At 37.3% G+C, this 22997-nt stretch overlaps 1 long non-coding RNA gene across 1 annotated transcript; it reads left to right on the forward strand.

Annotated features, from left to right (window-relative positions):
• The first annotated feature begins 3422 nt into the window (after nt 1–3422).
• Nucleotides 3423–3866, forward strand: LOC145627174 (uncharacterized). The gene is made up of 3 exons (XR_014111339.1): nt 3423–3479; nt 3550–3629; nt 3721–3866. It is a non-coding gene; the product is annotated as an uncharacterized LOC145627174 (long non-coding RNA).
• Nucleotides 3867–22997: the final 19131 nt, after the last annotated feature.

Raw genomic sequence — 22997 nt, forward strand, 5'->3', positions numbered from 1 at the left:
GTTAATCGGTCAAAATTATAAACTTTTTACTAATTCACGGTTACTAATTCTATTTTATATCTATAAAGTCGATCACTCAATCAACGAAGTATAATGTTGATCGATCAATAGTTGATTAGGATAGTTTTCAACAATGTGGACTACCTTGATTCACGAGATCTATTCTTAAACCTTACCTCTAAATCTCTAATGACTATTACTCCATACTTTATTAGACCAAATTTTTTTTTTCTTGAATATTAGACCAATTTGATATATAATGACATAATAATTTAGTTGCACAATTTTAAAATTATGTTCTTGTTACACAATTAATATTTGTAATGTGTAAAATATAAGACATTCTTTTTAATGTAAAAGTTAGATTTAAATGAACAAATTATTTAAAATTATGTTCTTGTTACACAATTAATATTTGTAATGTGTAAAATATAAGACATTCTTTTTTATGTAAAAGTTAGATTTAAATGAACAAATTATGTATTTTTTTCAAATTAAAATATCTAATTCTAATTTTGTAGTCTAAGTGGTCTTTTGTCTAAAAACCCTAGATCACCCCTCAGTCCCTCACCCTTTCTTTCACAGTTTCACGCAGCCAGCCGCCCAGCCCACATTCTCAATTTCTCACGCAGTTCAGCCTTTCACGCAGCCAGCTAATTGTTTAGCACGCAGTTCAGCTCTTCACGGCGGCGCATCTCCACGTCAACCACCTTATCGTCACCGCTCTCAGACCGATGCAGCGCAGCACCGTCAACAAGTCAAGTATATTTTCATTTTTTTTAATTTTTTTTATATTCTGAAATCGAATTATTTGCTCGATTAAATGTGTTGTTTGCTTGATTATTTGCTCGATTATGTGTATTGTTTGCTCGAATATTTTGAAATCGAATAGTTTGCTTGATTTTTTTTTTATTTTTAATTTATTTTGCTCGATTTTTGGTTGTGTATTATGCTCGAATTTTTTTGAATTCTTTTTTTATTCTGCTCGATTTTTGGTTGTGTTATGTGTATTGTGCTCGATGTTTTTGATTTTTTTTTTATTCTGCTTGAATTTTTTTTATTCTGCTCGAATTTTTTTGATTTTTTTTTTATTCTGCTCGATTGTTACTTGTGTATTCTGCTCGAATTTCGAATTTCGGATTGTGTTTATTCTGCTTGATTTTTTTTTACTCTGCTCGAATTTTTGGTTGTGTTACTTGTGTATTCTGCTCGAATTTCAAATTTTGGATTGTGTTTATTCTGCTTGAATTTTTTTGGAAAATTCTGCTCGAATTTTGGTTGTGTTACTTGTGTATTCTGCTCTCATTTTTGGTTGTGTGTTAAATTATTGATTTTTATCCCCAATTTAATTTTGCATTTAGGTATGGAAGAAGTTTCATCTACTCCTACTAATGGATATGATGATGATGAGGGGTTTGTTGATCCATCTACAAAACAACCTACTAATGTGACTACAAAACAATCAACAAAGGTTAATGATGAAGAAATGACTCAAGATGATGACGAAATTATAGGTGTTAAGGGAAGGAAGCTAACTTCAATTGTTTGGAAACACTTTGACCAAATTAAGGTGAATGGAGAAGACAAGGCAAAGTGTAAAGGTTGTAAGAAACTTTTTGTTGGTGGAGGAAAGAGTGGTACTACACATTTAAGGGATCACATAAAGAGATGTATGAAAATAAAAAATACTATGGATGTGAAACAACAAATTTTACTAGCTATGTCAAGTAAAAGTGGATCTTCTTCCTTAGGGATTGGAAAATTTAAGTTTAATGCTCAAGTGTCAAGGTCCGAGTTGGTGAATATGATTATATTACATGAGTACCCACTTGCCATTGTTGAGCATGTTGGGTTTAGAAGATTTGTAAGTAGTTTGAACCCGGATTTCAAGGTAATCTCTAGGAATACCGTTAAAGCGGATATTCTACGAGATTACAAGGAAGAAAGATCAAAGTTAATGAGGTTGTTTGCGGAGAATGATTCTAGGATTGCTATTACCACCGATATGTGGAGTAGTAGCAATCAAAGGAAAGGGTATATGGCGGTGACGGCACATTACATTGATGATGATTGGGTTTTGCGTGAACTTATCATTAGGTAATTTAATAGTTTTATATTTTTGTTTGAACTTACATTTAATTGAATATATAATTGATATGTATGTAACTTGATTGTGTTTGATAGGTTTTTGTATGTGCCATGCCCACACAACAAGGAATCAATTAGCAAGGCATTGGTAGAATGTTTGAAGAGTTTCAATATAGATGAAAAGGTATCCACCATTACACTTGACAATTGTACAACTAATGATGCCGTAGTAGATGTTTTGCGTGAAAAACTTAACTCTAGCAAGCTTATTATGGGTGGTTCTTATTTGCATATGCGTTGTTGTGCACATATATTGAACTTGATTGTGGGTGATGGGTTGGAAATGATTAGTGGTGCAATTGAGAAAGTTCGTAGTGTTGTTGCCTTTTGTGTTTCAACACCAAAAAGGTATGAGAAGTTTGAGGATGCTTGTAATTATTGTAGAATTCCTATCACTAAGAAATTGACTTTAGATTGTAAGACAAGATGGAATTCATGTTATGATATGTTGCAAATAGCCCTTTTGTATAAAGATGCATTTACTAGGTTGGATTCAAAGGTGAGCAAAAGTGGAAGGAATAAATTTAAACTACCTAGTAAAGAAGATTGGAAAATGGCTAGTGAGATATGTGAAAGGTTAGCACTATTTAAAAGGGCAACGGAGGCTTTTTCGGGAAGAAAATATCCAACGGCCAATTTGTACTTTGAAAAAGTGTGTGAAATTTTACTTGCTTTGAGAAAATGGGTTTGTTGTGGGAATAAGGTGATTGAATCTATGGCTTCAAAAATGATTGTTAAGTTTGATAAATATTGGAATGTGATTAATGTAATGTTGTCGGTTGCTTCGGTTTTGGATCCTAGAAGAAAATTGGATATTGTGACTTTTTATTATAGACTTGTGTATGGTGATTGTTTTGAGATGGAATGTGATAGGGTGAAAAGATTGCTGGTTGATTTAGTTCATGATTATGAGATGGATGCAAGTTATGATGACACTCCTTTTAGTGTAACTTCCTCCATTGTCAATGTGAATGGTAAGAGGCCCATGGATGAATTTGATGAAGTTGAGGGGTTGTGGGCAAGACATGTTTCGCAACAACCTCCTAAGAGGACTAAAAAATGTGAGGTGGAAACTTACTTGTTAGAGGAGAGGCTTGTAGTTGATGAGAGTAAGTTTAGTCTTTTGGCTTGGTGGAATGCGGAGTCACATAGGTTTCCCACCCTTGCTAAGATTGCTAGAGATATTCTTGCGATACCCATTTCCACCGTTGCTTCCGAGAGTTCATTTAGCACAAGTGGGAGGATCATTGGACCCCATCGTAGTAGACTACTACCGGAAACCGTTGAAGCTTTGATGTGTCTTCAAAGTTGGAGGCGTTCACTATTGAAAGGTATTTCATTTATTAAAGTATTTTTTGGTCAATTTATAATACTAATGTATCTTTTTTATATGATTTTTAGATACTACAAAGATTGAGCTAGAATTAGCTTTAATTTATGAAGATGAAGATGTGGAAGTTGATGAGGAATAATGAACAAAGGTGAATTTTATATGTTTTTGATTGGTTAATTAATTAAAAATAATATATTATGTAATTATGTTACTAATTCATTTTTTTTTATCTTGGTTAGTTTCACAGTGAACTTGATGTTAAAGAATTGAAGTCTTCAAGAGTTGCATGGAGCCATGGAGGAATGAACTTGGTTGTTTTGTATAATTGTATTGCACTTGTAATTTATTATGAATTTTTATGATATTATTGTTCTAATGTAGACAATTTCACAAGTACTGTGTAAATGTGTAATATTTTCTTTGTTGTACTTTGAATTTTTATTAATACTGTTTTTTAGTGGAATTTGGAAATTGTTGATTTAGTATTTTTTTAAAAAAAAACCTAAAAAATCAAAAAATAAAAGAAACTCGGATTCGGGTCGGATCGGAGTCGGAGTCGGATGTCGAATTTTTAAGTCGGATCGGATTCGGAGTCTCGGAGTCGGATGTCGGAGTCGGAGTCGGATGTCGGATTTAGCCTCCGACTCACTGTCGGATCGGAGTCGGATTTAGCATAGTCCGCTCCGAATCCGACCCGTTGCCATCCCTAATCGTACCCAATTGCCACCTTCGCTAAAAGCCATCCACCTTTCCCTGCCCCCACCAGACCAGGCCCATGCCAAGCCCTTCCCTCACCGTGCGTCGGCCTCCTTTACCCTTGTCGCATCTCTCCTTCCCCTTGAACCACCACCGTACCCCCTCCCCAAACAATCCCTCAAATCCTTGATCAATCTCTCCTCCTCAAATGAAATCCACTTAATTTAGTTTGAAATCTCCCCAATTTGGGCCTCTAAAAGCCTAATTTCTTTTACAATTTTGAATGATTTGGTGTTTAATTTCTACAATTTCTCCTTCAAATAGTAATAATGGAAAATATGGCGTTAAGTTCTAACCCCTAATTGGAGGAGATGAAGGGAAATTGAGGGACAATGAGAGTGGAGGATTCGCCGTCGAGCAAGAAGAAGAAAATAGACGGTTGAAGTGGGAGTTAGTTGTTGCTATGGCGCGCGGTGTTCTCCGACTTCGTCATTGGAGTTCCTATACGAGGTTTTTGGAAGTGGGGTCGTGGTTCGGAGGAAGGGGGAGTGGAGTGGGCACTTCAGGGAGGCCGGCGCGGTAGGGGAGTGGGAGGCCGACAAGGGAAGGGGTTGTGTTGGGGTGGGGGAGTGATGGAAGGTTAGAAGGAGAAGGGGGTGAGTTTTAAAATTTTTTTAAAAAATATCATTTAAATGTTAAAAAGATTAATAAAAAAAAACATAATTATAGTTAAGAATTAACTAATGGCTTGTTTGGCATCATTTTTGGTTTTCAGTTTTCTGTTTTTTTGAAAACCAAAAACCAAAAACAGGAAACAAGAAAAAGGTGTTTCCACTTTTCAGTTGTCAGTTTTCAAAATTATCATGATTTTAATAAGTTTATATAATTTTTGTTTCATTATGTGACATATATAATACACTTTTAAAAAACAAAAAACCAAAAAACAGAAAACCATAACGATGTCAAACGAACAGTAAATTGTTTGTTAAATTTATCATTGACAAATTATACTTAATTTAAGTTTACTTAAGATGCTAAGTTTTTTTTTTTTTACAATTTACTACTGAGAAAAATAAAAACTATAGTGTTACTCAAGAGAATTTCCCTTATTGTTTTCAAAACTTGTGAAATTTTGCCAAAATCTTTTTAAAGAATATTTGTATGATATAATTAAAAAAAAAAAATTAGTAAAATATGATTTGTATAATTGATAGTAGTTGGGTCGCTGCGTGTGCTCTAAAAATTAAAGGGAAATTATCTTTGGTAAACTCGTAATTAATTTTTTAGTGGTAAAAAAAGACTTATTATCATTTGTGAATCCTAATTATCTTTACTAATTCATTGGTAATATTAATGATGATTTTATGTAATTGCTAACCATGGTTATCATTTTTTATAAATAAAAAATTAAAATTTCTAAAATATCCTCACTTATACACTCAAACCCAGCCTATCATCATCTTCATCATCCTCTCTTTCTTCCTCCTTACCTTTCTCACTTTCAAGCTCCAACAAAATCACCACCTCTCCCCCACCTCCACCCACGCTAGCGCTCAGCCCTCTCTCGCCGATGCGTCGACCTCCCCATCCCTTTCGTGTATATCCTTCCCTTTGAACCACCATCCCCTCCCCAAACAATCCCTCAAATCCTCAATCTCTCCTCCCTAAACGATGTGTTTTGGCTCAAAATCTCCCCAATTTCTGCAATTCCTCCTTCAAATTGTTGTAATTTACTTTGTGTTGTACTTGGGGTTGAATTTGGGGTAAATTACTAAATTATTGTCCTATAAATTAATCAGACAATCAAATCTAAAAAATTGAATAAGATTCTTGCGATTGTATTTGGGGACATTAGGTTGATAATCAATTGAAATACGAGATCCAACTACCGCGTCGCAAATGCTTCGGAGCTCTGGATTTTTTTTCCCTAATGAGATTTCTGCTACAAACACACATGGCGAGGGAGGGGGAGGGGTTAGGACAGCCAGTGAGGGAGGGGGAGAGGTTGAGATGGTCGCCGATGGAGGGGGAGGGGCTACGATGGACGACGAGGGAGGATAGGTTTTTGATTTGGTGGTTTTCAGGGAGGGTAGGTCATTTCGGGTGGGTTTAGGGCGATTCAGGTGAGCGGTGAAGTTAGGTCGGTTGTTGGTGGTGGTGTCGACCGTTGGACGGTGGTGCTGGCGATGGCGATGGCGGCTAGGCGGCGGCTATGGTAGGTGGCAATACTTTTTGAGTTGAAGTCTTTTGGGGGGAAAGCTAGAAATATGGATAAGGGCTAAATTAGTTATTAAGTCTTTAATTATCTAGTGTTAAGCTTATAATTTCATTAAGTTTTCCATTGAATAATTATAACTAAGAAAATTTGATAATTACCACTATCTATAGTAGGCAAAATTGGAATTACCACCTCAAGTTTTTTTTTTTAAAAAAAATTACCACTTAGTTTTTTCCAAAACTTTTTAAACTCCCACCTGCTTGACGAATGACGTCATCATGGGGCTCAATTTCGTGTTTTCTTTCTTTTTCCCTCACTTTCCCTCTATCCTCCCTCGAATTAGCCTGTTTCCCTTGCCCAAATTGCATGATTTAATTGTGTTTTCGTCCCAATTACTTGTTTAAATGTCCAATTTACATTTCATAAACCCTAAATTTTCAATTTTAGCAAAACCCCCAAATTGATTACCCCCAAACCCTAATTACACTATTCAATTCAATTCGAAATAAGTAAGATTGCAGAAATGTAAACCTAATTTGAGTAATTGAAATCGAATTTCAAAGAAGAATTCGAAAAAAGGGTGAAGGGGGGCAAGGATACAAAGGAATTCGAGGGAGAAGAGAGGGAAAACGCGAAATTAGGCCCCATAATGACGTCATTCGTCAAAAAGGTGGGAGTTTAAAAAGTTTTGGAAAAAACTAGGTGGTAATTTTTCTTAAAAAAAAAAATAAAATAAAAAAAAACTCAAGGTGGTAATTTCAATTTTGCCTACTATAGATGGTGGTAATTATCAAATTTTCCTTATAGTGCTAAAAAAAAACCTTGAGGTGGTAATTTCAATTGGGCCCTTTTTTTCGACTTATAAGTTATAACTAATTTAATTTTACCAAGGATAATAAGATTTTTTTTTTTTTTTTTTTTTTTTTTTTTTTTTTTTTTTTGTCAATTTACCACTGAGAAAATTAAAAACTATAGTGTTACCAAAGAAAATTTCCCAAAATTAAAGTAATGTGATTTAAAAATGTAAGATGCATTAAAAAAATAATTCAAAAATATGAGACGCATTCTACCTTTTGCTTTTGAGTGAGGCTGGCAAAAATTCGTGTTGTGTACAAGTTTGGTCTCGAGTCAATTTCGTGTTGTTAACTAAATCTAATCAAAAGATATGTAAAATTTTTAATTATTTCATAATTTGGCCATTTTATCTAAATGAGTAATGCTTAGTTGACTTTGAGTCGTGTTGACTTCGTGTTTTCACTCAGTAATTTCGTGTACATGTCATGTTTGAAGTCAATACAAAGGGTTTATTCTCTTCAGCTTAATTTCAATTCAATTCACTTCAGTTCATCTTCAATCAGTTCAATTCAATCTAGTTTAGTTTAGTTCTTAATTTCCTTCTCTCATAAACAATTCATTTCAGCTCAATCCAATTCATCTCGGTTCATTAAATTAGAACAGGCCTGAAGTTTGTACTATTTTTGACAATTTCTTACAATATACATCCTCTTTTTTTTTACATGACCTAATAGTTTTAGGCACACATATCAAGGAAGGGTGATAAATACACAGGACAAGTTTACCCTTGCCCACTACCTTTGTCAACTACCCCTTACCATGTTCCCATTACCGAAATCACCCCCACAACCACCTACATCGTCGGGTTTGCTACCACAACCACGACCTAGACCTCCGAAAAATAGCCACCGTCATCCAAGTCACTGCCAAATGTCAAAGTAGACAAGACCCACCCTTCAACAAATCAATAACCACCACTGTCCATACCCACACTACCAACTACCGTCACATACTTGAGCAAATTTTTAAGAATTGAGAGCTTGTAGGTTGAATTTGGGTTTCCGATCTAGAATAACCACCCAAATTCGACCATGGCTTCGATTTTGATAAACTTGTGGACTTCTAGAGAGTCGAGGTTTGTGCGGTGAAGATAAGAGAGGGTGACTTGTGAGAGGAGGAGGGTCACCGGTGACGCCGCGAAGGCGGAGGTGTTGAGAGGGTGACAATTATCAGATGAAATATATATATATATATATATATATATATATATATATATATATAATTTATATCTTCCCGGTTTTTTATTTATTTATTTATTTATTTATTAAGTATTATACTTAGAGTACCCACAACCATTAACTATTTGGGTGGTTATTAAGAGAGAGAAAATGAAAATATTAATAAAATATTGAGGAGAGAGAAATTATTGGGGTATCAATTGAATAACGAGATTATTCAAATAACCGGTTATGTATATGGTCATGCAATTTTTTTTTTTGCTTTTTGGTTGACATGGATGACTAAGATTTTGACACGTAATACAAATATCAATGGTTGAGATTTGCTCTGAATTTATAACCATTGTAATTTTTGTAACGGCCATAATTTTTAAAATACAATTCTAAAAAAAAAAAAAAAATACACCAACGGCTCTATTTTATTTTTCTCTATAAAATGAGCCCAATATTGAAGTATTTTGAAACAACTTTTTTTTAAGTGAAAATTACTCTTCTTATTAGCAAATTGTGTTAAGATGAACATTCCAAAATCTAACAGAAAAAAAAAATCCACAAAATCTCATAACTCATCACAGCCCCAAAAAAAAAATCCACCAAATGCATTATTTAATAATAATAGAATTTAAGTAATAAATTGTGTGGTGGGGTTGGGTAAAAGTAGGAGAGAGAAAATGTATAACCAAAATATTATGGTTAACTATTGGCATACATTGGTTATTAAATGGTTATAAGAGTGGTTATAAGTGAGGTGGAAGATGGATAAAATAATAAAATAATCAATAACCAAGATGGGGTTGGGCAACCATTGTGTATGCTCTTAATACTTAATAAATAAATAAAAAAACCGGGAAGATTATTGGCACCGGTTAACCAGTGCCAAAAATCAATTATGCCACCGGTTAACCGGTGCCAATATATGGTTTTCCCAGCGGTTTTGAACTGATGGCATTTGTTGGATGAATTGGCATCCCTCAAATACACAACGTTTCAAAACCGGTGGCTTAGGGGGTTTTGAACCGATGCCAATTTGACTTTTTCTACTAGTGGTTCCAAGTGATGCCGTGAAGGTGGAGGTGTTGAGAGGGTGACTTGTGCGGGGAGGAGGTTGAGGGTAAAAAAAACAGGGGCTCCATGGATAAGGGTGGTGGTGGTATAATAAACAAAAAATAAGGGTGGTTATGACGGTGGTTTTCGTGGATAGCTTGAAGGAGGAAAGGTGGTATCATAAACTATGGGTTTTGGTGAGTGACTGAGGTGAGAGATGAGGGAAGGTTGTGGTGGGGTTAATGATGTTGAAAAGGTTTGCATAAAAAATGGTGTTGTAAAAGTGAGGGTAAATAAGTAAAAGTGTAGTGATAAAGTTGCCAAGTAAGGAAACAGGTCAAGTAAAAAGAAACTTCCCTAAAAAGAATACAGGTCAAGTAATAAAGAACGGAGGAAGTATGAAACTAGATGAAAGCCCGTGCAATGCACAATTTTTTCATATATTAATCTCAAAAGAAGATATTTTTATTAATTAAAGCATATAATTATTTTTTTAATTACTATTGTCTATTAAAAAAAAAATCACATTGTAAAAATGAATGACTTATCATATCCTTTATAAAGCTAACCTATCACGATATTTGTCTCATGAATCATTTGACTATGTCAGTCGTTAGTTGCATATCTAAACCAAGAATTTCATGATGTTCAACATCTGAAATACACTTTTGTGCTTGTAAATATTATTGACACTTTGAATTCTCATAAAACTATTGTATGTTTATTTGAAAAATAATGCTAAATTTAATTCGAAAGGAATTAATTAATGAGTCGCTCGAGTAATTAATATTTAGACGTCGAAAATTCGAGCTTGGAGGGTCGAAACTGAACGTCGTAAGTCGAGTCGAATTAATTAAAGACGATACGGTAAAATCACTTAATTAATCAACAATTTACTAAAATACCCCTAGCATCGGAATGCCCTGAGAAAACCGAGTGCTAGGGGAAAAATGTGCTTAGAGCACATATCTAGCATGCACCAAGCCACGCACATAGCAGCAGTAGCCCGTATGTGCGTGCATGGCTTGCTGCGCTTGTGTGCGGGGCAAGTGTGCTAGTGCTTTGCTGCTAGCACGCCAAGCACAACGCAACTAGCTAGCAGCGTATGTAGCTTGCTGGGCTGCGTGTGCTAGCATTAGCACAGCAACAGGCCTCGGCCAACAGCCCGCACTTGTGTTCGTGGCTTGCTGGGTCGAGGCAGCAGCACACACCCAAGTAGCCACGGCAAGGGCCCAGTCGAGGCACAAGGCCAAGGCCACCAGCTGGGCGTGCCTTGGTGCCTAAGGGTGGGTGCCACGTGGTAGCGGCTGATTGGGGTGTTTGGGTGCATGTGGCCGGTTATGGGGAGAGCTTGGGGATCAAGTTTGATCCCCTCTTTTCCTTGTGGTCCTTACCTAACCCCTCATCTAAGTGTGACACTTGTTGATTAATTAGTTGTTGGTTGTTTAATTTTATTTCTGATATAAAAATAAAAGAGAAAATATTGATTTTACCACTCTCCCACATTGATGGGAGAGAGCATTTCACTCATGAGTTTCCCTATAAATACCCAACTTGAGGTATAGGAAAACTCACTTGAGTAATAGAAAAGGCATCTCCATTGAGAAAATCTTTAAACTCATAATTACTCGAGTAGTTTCGTAGGACTTGGCTAACCTCCAAGTAATAGACCTAGTCGAGGTCGTGTTGCGGGTGGATACCGTAGGAGGTTTTTGCCCGTTACGAGACTTAAGCTTTCTCAAGTAAGAGCTTGGTTGACAAGCAAAGCACGCTTCAAAGGTAATTTTCTCTTTCCTTAATTATTGTTAATTAATTATGTATTTTGATTATATTAATTGTGAGTGTGATCTTGGCTCAGGTTTATTTTCCGTTATGAGTCGGACTCATCAAAACCCAACAACCCTCAACATAAGCCACCACACCAGACGTCTCTCCTACACCACCCATAGACACAGGTGCCCTTAACTTAAAAACCAACTTTCATCCCATCATCATTATCACTATAAATTTCAATAACACCCACACAGTCATTATCAACCCTAACCCTCTTTGTCCTGTTCTTTTTTTTTTTTTTTTTCCAATGTTCTTAAATGCTAAAGAAGTAGATAACTTCCTCTTCGACATGGAGCAATACTTCTGAGTAGGGGTGTTCAAATCCGGGTACCCGAAAATGCGGGTACCCAGATCATCAGGTAGTTGAACAACCGGCCCATGTCCCGACCCGATAAACTCGGGTACCCGGGTTTCGGGAACCCGAAATTCTCGGGTCGGGTCATAGGGTACCCGATTTCTTAAAGTTTTTATTAAGCAAAATAAGAACAAATTACTCTATCTCTGAAAATTAAGATTGTAATTATCATAAAAACTGTGAAATAAAATAAATTCAAAAATTTAGGAACCAACAATACAAACTTGTTTTACACATTAATTTTCTAACAAACCCACAATTATAATGATATATATAATTATTATAATTGTTTTACGTATATCTTTATTCTATATTCTAGCAAACTTGTTTTACGTATATCTTTATTCTACATTCTAGCAAACTCCCATTTTGTAGCTTCTGCACAACTCCTTATTTATGTGGGAGCTATAAATATATTAATCATATTTTCTGTAATGTTCATGAATGGCCCAGAATATGACAAAAAGTTTCATCTGTGGACTGTTGGGGACGGGGTTACTTCATTGGTTTGTATAAGTATTTTTGTTTCATTAATTATTACTATTATAAATACGTCCTGGTATGGTATTATTTGGACTACAAAATCAAACCAGATTCTAGAACAAGATTTGATAAATGCTAGTCAACAAATTGGAATTCATTTATCAACCGATTTTTTCTTCCATTTGAACTCATTTCCATAATTCTTTTAGTTGCTTTAATAGGTGCAATTGTCGTGGCTCGTCAATAATAATATTTCTTTTTTAAAACGAGTAATCCAAATAAAAAGTCTATTTTTTGCATTTTCATTCATGAATTGCTTTCGAAACTTTTAGTTTAAATTTTTTTTTATTAGCCTAGTTTTTGTTCTTAATTCTAACTTAACTTGCTATCTTCTAGTCAATCAAATTAGTTTAATTGTTGTTCATATTGAAATGAATCATGATTCATAAGGGGTTGGTCAATGATACTCGAGCATGTACTTGTTTTGAGTGTTTTTTTATTTTCTATCGGGATTTATGGATTAGTCACGAGCCGCAATTTGGTTCGAGCTCTTATGTGTCTTGAACTTATATTGAATGCAGTTAATCTAAATTTTGTAACATTTTCTGATTTTTTTGATAATCGCCAATTAAAAGGAAGCATTTTCTCAATTTTTGTTATAGCCATTGCAGCCGCTGAAGCAGCTATTGGACCGGCTATTGTTTCTTCAATTTATGGTAATAGAAAATCAACTCGTATCAATCAATCAAATTTATTAAATAAATAAAATAGTATTTCTTTTTTATTTTATTTTATTAGGATTTTCACAAATTATATTTTAGAAATTAAAATTTGAATATTCAGCAATTCAAATTATATTACTAGATCTTGCACCTTAAGATATACTTTCATAAAGTGTAATAAATCAAAGTATTTTGGATCTCTTTTCCATTTCCTATCCAGAAATAGGTTTATTCCAAAAATTCTGGGAAATTATTGATTCGTCTAGTATTTGAATATGTATTTCATTTATTTTACTAGAACTAGATCGAAAATTAATCAAGTGAAAAAAAATTCTAGACCCAATGTCACATTCAGTTAAAATTTATGATACATGTATAGGGTGTACTCAATGTGTCCGAGCTTGTCCCACGGATGTATTAGAAATGATACCTTGGGATGGATGTAAAGCGAAACAAATAGCTTCCGCTCCAAGAACAGAAGATTGTGTCGGTTGTAAGAGATGTGAATCTGCTTGTCCAACGGATTTTTTAAGCGTTCGAGTTTATCTATGGCATGAAACCACTCGCAGTATGGGTCTAGGTTATTGATATAGTTCAGAAAATTCCATTTGAATCCATTTATTCTATTTGGATTTTTTTTACCGACAAAAATCCGTACCAAAAACGAAATTTTTTTCTTTTGGGGTACGGGTTTTTTGTCCAAGTATATCTTGTCTTTACCACGAATTATTTTCCCTGGTTAACAACAATTGTAATTTTGCCCATATTTGCAGGTTCTTTAATTTTCGTATTTCCTCAGAGAGGGAATAAGATTATAAGGTGGTATACTATATGCATTTCGGTTTTAGAGCTCCTTCTAATAACTTATGCATTTTGTTATCATTTCCAACCGGATGTTCCATTAATCCAACTGGTCGAAGATTATAAATGGATCAACTTTTTTTATTTCCATTGGCGATTAGGAATCGATGGACTTTCGATAGGACCTGTTTTACTAACAGGATTCATTACGACTTTAGCTACTCTAGCCGCTTGGCCAGTTACTCGAGATTCTCGATTATTCCATTTCTTGATGTTAGCAATGTACAGTGGTCAAATAGGATTATTTTCGTCCCGAGATCTTTTACTTTTTTTCATAATGTGGGAATTAGAATTAATTCTTGTTTATCTACTTTTATCCATGTGGGGGGGAAAGAAACGTCTTTACTCCGCTACTAAATTTATTTTGTATACTGCAGGGGGTTCTATTTTTCTATTAATGGGAGTTCTGGGTGTTGGTTTATATGGTTCCAATAAACCAACATTAAATTTCGAAATATTAGTTAATCAATCGTATCCTATGTCATTAGAAATTATATTCTATATTGGATTTTTTTATTGCGTTTGCTGTCAAATTACCGATTATACCTTTACATACATGGTTACCCGATACCCACGGAGAAGCACATTATAGTACTTGTATGCTGCTAGCCGGAATCTTATTAAAAATGGGAGCGTATGGGTTGGTTCGGATCAATATGGAATTATTACCTCACGCTCATTCTATATTTTCTCCTTCGTTGATGATAATAGGCACAATACAAATAATCTATGCAGCTTCAACATCTCCTGGGCAACGTAATTTAAAAAAACGAATAGCCTATTCTTCCGTATCTCACACGGGTTTCATAATTATAGGAATTAGTTCTATAACTGATACCGGCCTTAATGGGGCCATTTTACAAATAATTTCGCATGGATTTATCGGTGCTGCGCTTTTTTTCTTAGCGGGAACTAGTTACGATCGAATACGCCTTGTTTTTCTCGATGAAATGGGTGGAATAGCGATTCCAATGCCAAAAATATTCACACTCTTCAGTAGCTTTTCAATGGCATCTCTTGCATTACCTGGCATGAGTGGTTTCATTGCGGAATTAATAGTATTTTTTGGACTAATTACCAGCCAAAAATATCTTTTAATACCAAAAATACTAATGACTTTTGGAATGGCAATTGGAATCATATTAACTCCTATTTATTCATTATCTATGTCACGTCAAATGTTCTATGGATATAATTATTTAACATTTCCAACTCTTTTTTTTTTTTTTAATTCTGGGCCGCGAGAGTTGTTTGTTTCGACTGCTATCTTTTTACCAGTAATAGGTATTGGTATTTACCCGGATTTCGTTCTCTCACTATCAGTTGAAAAAGTAGAAGCTATTTTATCCAATTATTTTTATAGATAGATTTCCTTTCATTTAATGAAATGCAAAAAGCAGTCTTCTTTACATAAGACGAAGCAAGACAAAATTGGAATTCGAATCAGGCATTTTTGATGTTTGTGAGAACCATTTAAATCATGATTTAAATGGTTCTCACCAGTTTCTAAGAGACTTGCTTATGACTTGTACTATAATCTGTATTCATAAGATCCTTTCTTCCATTTAATTAAGCGTTAATGTAAATGAGCCATAACTATGTAGCCCTATTCCTAATAGATTAACCCCAAAATAGCATATCCAAATTATAAGAAAGCCTATAAAAGCCACAATTGCAGAATTTGCACCTCGAAAATTTTTATTTGTCCGAATATGTAAATAAATTGCAAATATGGTCCAAGTAATAAATGCCCAAGTTTCCTTTGGGTCCCAATTCCAATACGATCCCCATGCCTCATTGGCCCATACTGCTCCGGAAAGAATACCTATGGTTAAAAAGATAAATCCTAGACTAATAACACGATAACTCCAACGATCCAGTTGTTCAATCAATTGGGACCTGTAATAATTTCGAACCGAGGAGGGCGAAACATTTTGTACAATATTGCATTTTTCATTTATGTATTGAACCTCACTGAATAAAAATGACTCATTTAATAAAAGGTTTTGTTTATTAAAAACCCTTATAATATCTTTTTGAAATAGAATGATTAGAAGTGTTACAGATAATAATGATCCGAATAAAAGAGCTGCATAACCCAATACCATCATACTTACATGCATCATCAACCACTGGGATTGGAGAGCGGGTACTAATATTCCGGATTGATGCATTTCAGTTAAGAGACCCGATGTAGCGAATCCTTGGGTAAAAATAGCACTTGGTGCGGTTATTGTACTTAAAGAGTTTTTCTCTTTTTTTTAAAAAAAGGGGAATCATATAAATAAGGTAGAAACTCCAAGAAAGGAATATTAATGATTCATATAGATCACTTAATGGCAAATGCTTCCAATAAACCCAACGAGTAACTAATTGTATGGGAAGATATGTGAAACGGGCTGACATCTTTTGTAATATGGGCCTTAATCTAGTTCAGCTGGTAAAGAGGCTGATATGTTCCACAAGGCATACATATCGGCCTGTCAGTACTTGACACATGGCAACAGAAACTTGACACTTGTCTCAAGAAGCTTTGCATGGTTGAGAGCCACCTGTCAAGGAAGATCATTATAAATAGTAGGTAAGACCTCATTAATGAGGGCATTAATTACTCTCTCCCTCTACTTTCTCTCTCATACTTATCTTCCTTTCTTCTTAAACACTTTCTGACTTTACCATCGGAGTGGTTATCCCCGGATCATCCCGGGGTTAGCTAACTTCTCTTCATTGTGTAGGTTCTCAGCTTGCCGATATGAGTATCAGGATCTCGGGCTCGAACTCTTGGGAGATTAGATCCAGACAGAAACAATTTGGCGCTAGAAGGAGGGGATCATTGATCACTTCTATCGCCTAAGAACCTCACACATAGGATAGTATCAATTATGGTCGGAAATAGTGAAACACCAGTGACAAGAAAAGTAGTAAACCAGCCGATAGAACAACCTCAGATAGAGATAGAAGATGAAACTCATACTTTGGGGGATAACCAGTTTCATATGCCGTTAACACCCCCTAGGGGTGGAGGAGAGGCAGAGGATCCTATGGCAGAATTCACGCCGGATGAGCTGGAATTGGCAGCAAGGGTGATGAATGCTATGAGTAAGAAAAGGAAGGAGGCTGAGACGGCACAGGCTGAAAGGGGGACCGCTCGGGCCGAAAGGGAAACACCGCACATTAATCAGGAAGAACAACATGACCGATTAACAAACTCACCCAGGAGACCCCGAAGTGAGTCGCCGATAAGAACGCACACTATGTCACGGCGAGTTGAACAATCCTCAAGTCGCACTGTTAGTACAAGGACCCAACAGCAGAGAAGTTTGCAGGTAGATGGGCAGGCAATGCGAACTGTAGTTCAGTTAAGGGCATCTCCGTTTGCGCAACATATTCTAAACCAGTCGATGGAGAAGGTAAAAATGCCGACTTGTAGGTATGACGGAAGGGGGGGCCCGGGCAGGTTCAAAACATCCTATGAGGGCTACATGATGTTGTATACCAATTCAGATGCGGTATGGTGTAAGGTCTTTCCGACTACCTTGATTGGGGTTGTGGCCGATTGGTTTAATAACCTTGGAGTTGGAACAGTGGATAGTTTTGAGAGACTGACCGAGATGTTTGTGGGTCAGTATGTCAGCAATAATGTGTGGCAGAGAACCTCTGGAGAATTGATGGCAATAGAACAGAGGCCAAATGAGTCTTTGAGAGATTTCATTAGACGATTTAATAATGAGGCAAATACAATCCCAAAATTGCAACAAGAAATAGTTGTAATGGCTTTGATGAATGGCTTGGTTGATTCTGACTTCAAGCGTTACCTCACAAGAAAAAATTTGGCGACATTGGCAGCAGCGTTTAACAAAGCCCATGACTACATTAAAAGTGAAGAGTTGATGAAGACAAGTAGCAGAAATGTGGTTGTCGGAAGAGGGCAAAGTCAGCACGAAGGAACATCATCGGGAAGTGGAAGGCCGAGAGCCTCTGCCCCAGGAAGAGGGGGGGGGAATCGGCAGGATTCAAGGGCGTCAAGGCCACCAATGAGATACAGTTCTTATACTCCTTTGAATACACCGAGAGCAGCTTATTCGGTGAATCAGAATAGAGAAGGGTGGTCAAGGCCGATTCCAATGAAGGCAAGGCCAAGGGATGTGAAGAAATATTGCATGTTTCATAGAGATGTGGGTCATTACACAGAGAAATGTACGCAGCTGAAAGATAACATTGAAGAGTTGATAAGGAAGGGACATTTGTCGCAATACCGGCTGAATACAGGCAGGAATCAGCAATCGGCTCAGCCGATTGAGAGACAACAAATAGAGGCAAGGCCAGAAAGGGTGCAAGGAGGAGTAGTCCGACAAGGAGATGTAGGGATGCCGCCGTTATCTACTAGAAGAGGAGTAGATGTGATAACAGGGGGGCCAATACATGGAGGAACAGTTAGTGGAGCAAAGAAGCATTTGGCTGAGCACCGTCATCTGGTGTGCGCCTTAGATGTGGACAATCGTCCTCGGCCAGCTACAATACCTGAAATAGTGTTCACAGAAGAAGATGCAAGGGGTGTAGTGTTCCCTCATGGTGATCCATTAGTCTTGATAACTAAGATAAATGGGGATGACATCAAAAGAGTGCTGGTTGATGGTGGTAGTTCAGCAAATGTGTTATTTGTTCAAGCTTTTAATGAGATGAATATAGGGAGACAATATCTGAAGCCGGTGTCATACCCGGTCATTGGGTTTAATGGGTCTACAGTAAGACCAGAAGGAAGAATAGTGCTACCAGTTAGGCTGGGAGATGGGCCACAAGCAAGGGATGTGATGGCAGAATTTCTGGTGGTAGATGTTAAATCAGCCTACAATGCAATTATCGGCAGACCGATAATACACGATATGCAGGCCGTTGTGTCAACTTATCATCTGGCGATAGCTTATGTATCGAATTTGGGAGCTGTAGAAAAGGTGTACGGAGGTCAGGTGATGTCAAAGTCTTGCTATGTGACTGCTTTGAAAAATCCAGTTGGCAGTGGTCCGATGCCATGCAACCCGGTAAGGGTGAGCCAACAGTTCAAGACTTAACAATGAGGAATTTTGATACGAGGCCGGAGGAGACCCCAAGGCCGTTACCAGGAGGAGAGACTGTTCAGGTTGAGCTGCAACCAGGTGATCCGAGTAGAACAGTAAGGGTTGGGGCCGATATGGATGTAGATACAAGATGCCACCTGATAAGCTTGTAGCGTGAGAATGCAGATGTTTTCGCATTTTCGGCAAGTGAAATGCTGGGAATACATCCGGAAGTGATGGAGCATAAGTTGAATGTGGATAGAAAATTCAGGCCGATAAGGCAAAAGAAGCGCAACTTCTCAACATAAAAGATAGAGGCAATTCAGGCCGAGGTAAACAAGCTCTTAGCGGCAGGGTTCATTGAGCCTTGCACGTATCCGGAATGGATGGCGAATGTAGTGATGGTGAGAAAGCCAACAGGGAAGTGGCGGATGTGTGTAGATTTTACAGATTTGAATAAGGCCTGCCCCAAGGATTGCTACCCATTGCCTCGGATAGATAGGCTAGTAAACTCAACCTCTGGTCATGCTATGCTAAGTTTCTTAGATGCGTTCTCGGGTTATCATCAGGTCAGCCTGCACAAGGCCGACAGGGCCAAAACAGCTTTTATAACAGATGCTGGTGTATATTGTTACAAGGCAATGCCGTTTGGGCTGAAGAATGCAGGAGCGACGTATCAGAAGTTGGTGGATAAGATATTTGAGAAACAGAAGGGCCGAAATGTTGAGGTGTATGTGGATGATACGATAGTGAAAAGTAAGAAGAAAGAAGATCATGTAGCAGATTTGATGGAAACATTTGAGACGTTGTGAAAATATCAGATGAAGCTGAACCCAGAGAAGTGTGTGTTTGGGGTTAGATCGGGAAAGTTTTTGGGCTTTATGGTTAGTGAACGAGGAATAGATGCAAATCCAGATAAGGTGAATGCGGTACTTCAGATGAAACAGCCGAAAACCATTCGTGATATACAGAGGTTGACTGACAGAATGGCGGGGTTAACTAGATTCATCAGTAAATCGGATGATAAAGCACTTCCATTCTTCATGGTGTTACGGAAGAATAAGACATTTGAGTGGGGAAAAGAACAGGGTGATGCACTGGAAGTGGTAAGAAATCATCTTAGATCTCTTCCAACAGTATCCAGGCCTGGGAAGGGAGAATTGCTGCAGTTATACATCTCGGCATCACCAAAAACAGTGGCAGCCGTTCTACTGGTGGAGAGGAAGAAGCAACAGATGCCGATATACTTTGTTAGCCATGTGTTGAATGCGGCTGAACGTAGATATCCAGTAATAGAAAAAATGGCACTAGCGGTGGTGATAGCAGCCAGGAAGTTAAGGCCTTATTTTGATGCTCATCCGATAGATGTATTAACAAATCATCCGTTGGAAAAATCGTTGCATACAATGGATACATCAGGCAGATTGCTAGCGTGGGCAGTAGAGTTATCGGAGTATGAAATAAGTTACAGACCTAGAACGTCAATCAAGGCCCAGGCATTGTCGGATTTTATTGTTGAGACGACATACACAGATGAAGAAGAGGAGTTGGGAACATGGCAGGTATCAGTTGATGGTTCGGCCACAGCAACGGGGGCAGGAGCCGGAATTGTGATAACAGCGCCAGATGGGAAGATATTTGAATATGCCATGAAGTTTAAATTCAAAGCTACAAACAATGAGGCCGAATATGAAGCTGCAATAGCTGGGATTCAGTTGTCAATAGCAGTAGAGGCAAAACGGTTAGTTTTAACAACTGATTCTTAGTTAGTATCAAGCCAGTATAGTGGGGAATATGAGACACGAGAGCCAGCTATGGTGAGATACCTGGAGAAGATGAGGCAGTTAGCGGCGCAGTTGCAATATTTTGAAATTAAGTTGGTACCGAGAGTGAAAAATGCTCAGGAAGACGCCTTGGCAAGATTGGCAAGTTCGAGCTTTAATGACCTAGAAAGAACAGTCATGGTGGAAGTCTTAAAGCAAAAGAGCATAGACGAAGTGACAGAAGAGGTGTTGTGTATTGATAACGGCACTCAGTGGTATGATAAAATATTGGCATACCTTCTTCGTGGGGCACTGCCGATAGATAAGGGGGAATAAAAAAAGCTGCGAAAGGACAATGTTTGGTTTGTCATGCACCAGGGTCAGTTGTACAAAAGGGGGTTTTCATTGCCATTACAGAGATGCATAACGGACTTTGAATCTGCAAGGTTGATCGAAGAATTACATGAGGGCAGTTGTGGTAATCATCCTGGTGCAAGAGCTCTGTCCAGGGAAGCGATGAGAAGGGGGTATTACTGGCCGGCAATGAATGCAGATGCTGTAGCTTATGTTAAAAAGTGTGAAAAGTGCCAAAAATTCGCCCCGGTTATCAACCTGCCTCCAAATGATCTAACGTCGATATTAAATCCGATCCCTTTTGCACAGTGGGGGATGGATATAGTTGGACTGTTTCCGTCAGCCACGGGTGGAAGGAAATTTTTGTTGGTGGGGATAGATTACTTTACGAAATGGATTGAGGCAGAACCGATAGCAAAGATAACGACATCGGAGGTGAAGAAGTTCATATGGAAAAATATTTTCACGAGATTTGGGCTGCCAATGGCAATGGTTTTTTATCATGGAACCCAGTTTGACTGTAAGCCAGTCAAAGATCTTTTGACGATGTACAAAGTGAAGTTTTCTTATGCAGCAGTATGCCATCCGCAGTCTAACGGCCAGGCAGAGGCAGCAAATAAGCAAATCATAATGGCAATTAAAAAGAAGATTGAGGATGCAAAGGGTTTATGGGCAGATTTAATACCGGAAATACTGTGGGCAAACAGGACCACGATAAGAGAAGCAACAGGTGAATCGCCCTACACTTTGGTATTTGAAACAGAGGCAGTGATACCGGCAGAAGTAGGATTGCCGACATTTAGAATTCAACACTATTGTGAAGATCAGAATGATTTGCTGTTGCGTCAACAGTTGGATTTTTTGCCAGAAGTAAGAGAGAAAGCGGCAGTTAAATCGGCCGCATACAAGGAAAGAATGTCAAGGGCATATAATAAGAGAGTATCTTATCGGTCGTTGAGCAAAGGTGATCTGATTCTACGGAGAACAGCGGCAACAGGAAAGGGAAACGAAGATGGAAAGCTGACAGCAAGTTGGGAAGGACCTTATCGGATTAGAGATGTAGTCATCCAGGGATCATTTTATCTTGAGACTATGGATGGAGCACCACTAAAAAATGTATGGAACTCAGCGGTGCTAAAGAAGTACTATGTATAGAAATGTATAAACCTTTTCAATGATATGAAGCTGATATCAATAGAAGATGTCAGTGATGAATGAAAAAATATTCAGATGACATGTGTTGAAAATAGGCATCCTCCATTTAACAGTACATCGTTAAATGGGACGGACAGCTCAAAACCGCTTCCGTGAAGTTAATGAGCGTACAACCTGATCAGTTGTATACATTAACTTACGAGGTTGCTGGTTCAAAATATAATACCGGCAAAATCAATTCGGGTGTACGCCAATATGAAGCGTAACTCAGAAAGTGATCGCCGAGAGGGTACCTAACTGGCTGAAAAATCATAGCAGTAGGTGACCGATGTTGTACTCTGAACCAGCAACGCGTATCATTTCCTAGTGTACATAATTCCTATAGGAAATATGTACACTAGGGGGAGTAAAGAGTTAGATATCGTATACTAATAGTCTTTAAATGGTAGTTGCTAATACTACTATAACGCTGATATTACTATGTTGGATGTTGTTGGAAGTTGTTAAATGGTTTTTATATGCACAAGGGGGCAGGGGCAAGATAGTAAGAAATGGGATAGGATAAAAGCACGGTACGAATGCGGCAGTCAACGACCGCTAAGGATACGTGCTTACTAAAGAAGAAATTGATATAAGTAGAATTTTGCAAAAACAACCTTTTTGTTGAAATTCAAACATCTGCTTTTTAACAAAGATAGTAAGACGTGAATAATTAACATAGCATAATAGTTAAAGGTGAAAATGAGTGTTCATAATAATTAAAGATGACAATCGACAGGCATCACCACAAAAAGGGTATATGCCGATAAAACAGCATTGTCAAAAACAGTTCTGAATAAAAGTAGAAATTTACATATGTTAGGCTATAGCTGATAAGGCCCAATTATGCTAGAACCACAGGAAGATGTCGGTGATGACTGCCCGCCCCTTCAAGCTTGTGTATCT

This window comes from Chenopodium album, chromosome 4 (genome assembly GCF_948465745.1).
Source record: "Chenopodium album chromosome 4, dcCheAlbu1.1, whole genome shotgun sequence".
Lineage (NCBI taxonomy): Eukaryota > Viridiplantae > Streptophyta > Magnoliopsida > Caryophyllales > Amaranthaceae > Chenopodium > Chenopodium album.